Source organism: Coffea eugenioides, chromosome 11 (assembly GCF_003713205.1).
Source record: "Coffea eugenioides isolate CCC68of chromosome 11, Ceug_1.0, whole genome shotgun sequence".
Taxonomy (NCBI): domain Eukaryota; kingdom Viridiplantae; phylum Streptophyta; class Magnoliopsida; order Gentianales; family Rubiaceae; genus Coffea; species Coffea eugenioides.
In genome coordinates this window covers 8,548,369-8,555,330 of record NC_040045.1, presented here as the reverse complement: position 1 = coordinate 8,555,330, position 6,962 = coordinate 8,548,369, and positions in this window count along the sequence as shown.

Below are 6,962 nucleotides of genomic sequence, written 5' to 3'. Positions count from 1 at the left end.
ACAGTAAACAAGGAACACTGATATGCAAGCACACATGATATGTAAGAACACAGTTCCCAAAAGTAACTTTGAAAATAGTTCAAAAGTAGATAATGCAGGAAAACGGTTCAACAGTAAATTTGGGAACAGTTTGAGGTCACTCACCTCCACGGCTCAGAAATCATCTAGCATATAACATTGCCTTGCTCAAATCCAAGTCTTAGATCACAAACTCAATGCAAATAACTTCCTTCAAAAGTTCGGACAGCACTTCCCCTGAATTTCCTTACTTTTCCAGCCATCACGGCTTCATTATATCCTCAGCCAGTCCCAAAGGTACACAGACAACAACAACAAGTTCATCCCATAGCCATTCAGCAAGCTCCAAGTAGTACTAGTACAAGTCAAGCTAGGGAAAAGTCCGGAAATGAAGGTTTAGCTCAAACCAGAAAAACAGTTTTGGACGTCACTTTGCGGTAATGGCACAACTTGCACTACGATTATCGGATTAGGGTGTAAGACCCACCATTTCGAAGCTAAGAACCAGGGATATAACAATTTAGAAGGTCACTCAGTCCAAATCCCAGCACAACCAAGTCAAAAATGCAGAAAACCAAGCCAGAACCGCAATTGCAGGTTCCCAAATCACACAAAACTGTAATCAGTCCAATTCAGGCTATACAGGTCCAAATGCATTGATTCTAGAGGTATATGATAGCTAAGACATCAAGCTACATTTCATCAGAAGACACCAACATCCAAATCCAAAGCAATTCCAGTCAAAACAGATGATTACAATCGCAGTTCGCGCATTCTGATCACCCAGAACAGCAACAGTAAAAATGACATAACTCACTCTACACTACTCCAAATGACCTGAAATTTTGTAGGCACCTCTAAAATGTCATTCCCTACAACCTTCATGTTTTGAGCTAATGCCAATTCGGCCTCTATCTATGACCTAAAATTTCGGACAGAATGTAGCTTCAAGAACCCTAATTTTCCATAATTTCTTCCAAACCCAAAATTGGTTGCAATTGTCCACTTTTTCCACCTTCTAGCTTCATTACATAACATTTCCAATCATCATACAAGGCCACAACATCATGATCACATTAAACCAGAAAATTCACCAATAAATTGTAAACTTCACCATTTCATCAAAAAACAAGAATTAAATCACAAAATTCAACACTTTAGCTTCCACTAAGCACAACTCAAGCTTCATTAAGTGTAGGGGAAAGTTCATATACCACTCACCTAGTAAACAAGAGAGGGAGAGTTGTAGGACACCTTAGCTTTTCCAAAAAACTTCACCAAATCACTCACTAGCACCAAATGGAGGGATTTTATGGAGTAGAAACTAGATCAAGCAAGTGTTTTGGAGGATTTGAGCTAGATAATTGCCAAACTTTGAAGAGGTTTTTCTTCCTTCTTTGCTAGAGAGAGAATCGGCCAAGAGGTTGAAGACAAGAATGAATTTTTGTGTGATTTTTGAGATATTTAAGCAATTGGTCAAAAGTCAAGAAAATGAATAGTAGGTCATAAGCTATTTCCAATACCATGGTGACACTTGTCACCTTTAGGTTTAAAACTTATCTTTTTGTCTCTCCAATACAAATATCTTAACACATTGTAAACTAATATCACTTAATACAAAATTCCAACAAGTTGTCAAATATATAATGCATTTACCGCACTTGCGGGTCCCACGTCCAAAATACGCTTTTAATTTCTCAAAAACTAACCGATACTAGAAAAATCATTTGAAAACTATATTTGCTCATAAACTTGATCTGGGGAATTTTTCTAATCAAGAAAATGTAGAAAAGGCAGGCGTTTAAAAAAAATAAACCCTAGAAAATTAGAAAATTTCCGGGTTTTCGAACTCATTTTTTTTTCGGGGCGTCACATATTTAAAGTCAAGAACCAAATTTTCAACAACTTCATACTCAAGAAATTGTTCCACAGCCACACTTCACTATCTCCGATTTATTCTCCCAAGATAGCGGGAGTTTCACATCCATATATCTTATAAACTTTAAAACAACTTGTTCCAGATATTGCAACCATTATGATTTCAAAGAATAATTTCACTTTCAAGCTGGAAATTCTTACTCAAACTTTGGCAACTACAAGGAAAATTTCCAGCATTCGTATACCCACGTTTTTGGTTAAATCATTCGCGATATCAAATGTTTCATTGCTAAACAACATGTATATCTTAAAATACACCCTTTTCCTGTGTTTCGAAACCATTTTATGCCAAGGAAAATATTCAAACATCAACTAGTGAAATTCGGAAACAATTCAATATTTTCTGCTCAAACGTTTGGTTAGCTAAATTTTCCAGCAACCATTTATCTTGTATAAAATTCTTCCTTGGCTTATTCAGGGATTTAAATACTCAAATTCAACATACAACTACTTAACTAACTGACTAACATTTTTGGTTCAAGAATTAAATTCAAACAACAACAAGATTCTTCAAATTAAATTCCAGCTAGCCTCGGTTGTAATCTGCACAGAAACTGATTGCATTTTTCTTTTTGTTTTCTGTTCTAACTCAACCAATTAACTACATGCGTAGCTTAATCATCTTGTAATTTACTAGTTAGTCATGGTTAGAGGCTTAAAACAACAAGATTATTCCACATGAAACTATATTATTCAAAACAACTCTCGGCAGAAATTTTCTACATCAAAACAGAATTTTTCCTTGTACATTAAAACCACATTAAAACCTTGTATTTTGCCCTTAATTCTCACATGCACAATTACTGAGTTGATTAACTATCATTCCAGACCAGAAATCAGTTCGGCAGCAGCAAAAATACAATCATAACTCCAGAGTTTTGTGCAACTACTCGGTGAGCTTGCATGTGAAGAATTCTGTTTCATTTTTATTTTCCAGAGTAATCCAGGCTAATTAATTTCATGCGTGACTTTATCATCTTGTTTTCAGGTGATTAATACACAAATACAAACATTGATCATCCCACAAATAACGAATTAAAGCTACAACATTCCAGCTCAAGCTCACGGCAGAACCATATTTTTTTTTCCTTCCAATTTCTGGTAGCTTAACATCAAATTATCACATAGCTAGATACATCATCCTAGCTTAAAGACCTCACATGCAAGTCCAAAGCTTGCTTATACTACCTCTGGTTAACCATTTTCAGTCCAGAAATTTACCTCACTGGAATCTCACTCACACGACAAAGTGCTGAAGTCAGTCCCTCTCTCTCGGCTCTTGTCCTCACGCACAGGTATGTTGGTTCTGGTTGGGGTGTAGCGGTTGCAGCTGGTGGTGGTGGAGGCTGGATGGCAACCGGCTGATCTTGGAGAATGCAGAAGGAAGTTTGCTCACGGTTTCTCCTCCTCTCCTCCCTCTTTGATGCTCGCGGACAGAACCAGAAATGGAATTGCAGCTCTCAGCTTCCTCCCTCACTCTCGACTATATGGTGCAGCTCACCTTTCCTTCACTCTCGGTCAATGATAACAATGTGAATGTGGAGTGTTTGTGAGGTTTAAGTGGCCAGGTGGTAAAGATGAGCATTGGCCGGATGGAGAGGTGAATGATCATGGTGTCCGAGGGAGTGTTTGGCGTTGCGTGGAATGGTTATGGCCGTGGGGTGATTATGGTGAAATTGTGAAGGGTACTTTAGTCTTTTCACTTCTCCTCCTATTATCCACTTAAGACTTTAGTTCTAACTTAGCTCTAAAAAAATTATCCCCAAGTGTGATTTGAACGCCTAATTATACGCTAATCTTGCAAGGCTTTGATTATCGGAATTTTTACGACTTAAGTATGATTAGAATACTTGTATTGTTTTTATCTAGAATTTATCGGTTGCAAAATAATATTAAGGTTTCTATCTGCACTTAACCATATTCGAAATTAAAATTTGCTATTGAAAATTAAAGAATTATTTTTACGGAGTAAACTTAATATAACTCAAGAATTATTAACTTGGTGAAGCAAAGCTAAGTGCTTTAATAGTTAGCACCGTTATATTATTTTGCACATAAAAGTTATTTTTAATTTACTTATTTAAAACAAATGAAATAATGTTATAGATTAGAAGAAGAACTATGAATAAAATATGCACTAGTATATAAAAGCGAGTGAAAGCAATACTAGAAAAGATTAAGGAATACGGATGCTAGATAAGGGTGAAATTGAAGTATGCATTGGTATTTATCTGCAAAATTCAAGGTTCTCACAGGCCCGACTCAAGTAACTGGCCACAGGTGTTGATCTCAGAGGTTACAGAAAGGTCGTTGGATACCAGCTTCCAAACGATATCAGAACAGATACAGATACAGATACAGATAGCAGATAGCAGATTCGCACCAAAATTTGGCATATGAACAGACAAGAGAACGAGTGTGATAAAGTACACCCTCGTCTCAATCAAAATAACCAGATAGTTTAGTAATTCATATCACAGATTGCATGTACAGAAACCGAGTTAAACAACAAGTGAGGGGGAGTGGTACACTCACCGGTTCAAGTACAGATACTTCAAAAGTTTTCACTTCAGATTGGCTTTAATCGCCAAGAAACCCCAAAATAATCAAAGTAAAACAATTGAAGGTTCCACTTTCAAAAATTGAGTATACAGAATGCACATGTGAGGCTCGACTACCAGTCGTATGCCTCGCCAAATAATTACAAATGCAATGGTGCAAAACATGATTTTTGGAAACGAAAAGGTAACATGAAGACCTCGGCTCAAATAACCCAAAAGCCCGTCATTTCTACCAAAAGGCAATTCAAACTTAAAGGAACCAAACGGCCTAGAAAATTGAACAGCATTTCCCCTACATTTGCTTACTTTTCTAGCCGTCATGGCTTCATTATTTCCTCAAATCAATCCCAACATCTCATCCAAAAATAATCTCATTTCCAAAATCCGTTCACTAGGCTTAAAGTCATTCAAGTACAAAATTTAGCTAGGAAAATGACAGGAAAGAAAAGTCAAGCCCTAAAATATTCCAATAAGCACAATAAGAATCGATTACAAGTCATAAACCAATACCAAATACTACCGAAATAGGGTTCCATAAGGATACATAAGCATTAGAGGAAACCAGAAAAATCAGGAAATGGAGTTAAGTGTTAACCCAAAAAAAATAGTTTTTGACATCATTTTGCGGTTTTGGTACCAAAGGCACTACGATTATCGGATGGAGGTACCAAAGGCACTTCTGGAACCTCTCAAGTGCCCTATCGTCGCTTTCGACATGATTGCCCGGGTTTCCAGGATTAGGGTTTGGGTTTTGGCCTTGTTACTGGACCACTTGTGCCAGCAGGTTGGTCATTTGCTGCATAGCAGCGGCTATTTGCACGTTGGGATCAACCCTCGGTTCAGGATTAGGTCCAGATGAGGTTTCCCCAACACCCCTGTCCGGCGTGGGTTGCCTACGCCCGCGCCCACGTCCCTGGCCACTACGTGTGCCTTCCATTAATCTAAGTCAATCTAGGGGTGCAAAGATAATATTAAAGATAATTATAAGCATGAGGTACACACAGATCAAAAGCATATATACACACAACTTGACCGAACCAGTCACACAGTAGCGGTCAATTAGATACAAGTATGAGAGATCCATGAAAGTAGCGGGATCATCCGAAATTACTATAGACAAACCAGGTCACGAGTACAAAATAACTCACGAAGAGCTTTTTCCCTCTAGAGCTCCGTCCATAATCCACGACAACAACACCATCTATATCTTAATCAAAGTTGATCACGCTTAACCACACCCGAACAGACCACACGAAGTTCCATAGAATTGCCTTTCTAGTTCGCCTAAGTCCTTTCTAATCAAGGCTCTCATTGATTTAGTAGCCGGGCACAAGAATCCCAAATAAGATAATTCACAACTCGAGCCAGCCGGTCCCAAGCGTAAATCATCCATATTAAAGATTCCTACCCGACATACATACTTAGCTTCCTCAAGTCCCAAGATAATGATCCTTACACTTATAACATGCACAGTTCATGGCTTACGCTCAAAAGAGCACTTATACCTTTCGACGCATTCACGAAAGCAGGACCATAACACCACTTGGCCCCAAGCTCACTCCGTGCAGAGACCACGCGAAGTGGCTCTGATACCACCTGTGATAGCCCCACCTCACCCTAAAGCGAACCAAAGGGTTCAGCGGACCGCCTGCCCAGCTCTCGCCAGGACTACGGAGTCGAATCACTCAAACCCTAGATAGAACGCGTGAGAATTCAACAGAAACGCACAATTGGAGACCACCTATAGTTAAACCGAGCTTACCAAACCAAACGGAATTACGGGACGTCAATTAAACACTTATACATAGAGTTACATCGGAGTCTTGAACCAATGAACCAAAATACAAGCCAGAGTAGTCACGTTATACAAAATATAATTAGGGTTTCAGTTACAGAAGAGCATAAATAAAAGAAGTCCTACAACTGGTTCAACTCTTTTCTTCCAAAAATCTTGGTTTCAAAACATGGAACCCTGTAAGGAAAAACAAAGGTAACAGAAAGGGGTGAGCTTACGCTCAATGAGGTACCAGACATATAACAGTAAAATCATGGTATTTCACATTTAACAAATCAGGTACACACGCCAGATGTAAAGCAAAGGAACTAATTATTCAAATAGGAAGGATACAGGTGGCTCTCAGGAGCCAAATTCCCATTTGCGTCACCGAAGCTTGATTGAAATAACAGTTGACACTCCGTCAACGTTTAAGAGTAACCAATACCGTAGACTCCACTTTCTTCGATTCCTTCCACCTCACATACCTCCACCGGGCCCGAAATCCAATCAGATCAGAAATGGTAATACTCGAGTATACCGGAATCAAGGGTCTCAATACCCAAAGATCCCAAAACAGACTACCGTGGTTCGTTATCTAATCGACCAGGCCCTTGCCGGCCCGACTCGAGTAACTGGCCACAGGTGTTGAGTTCAGAGGTCATAGAAAG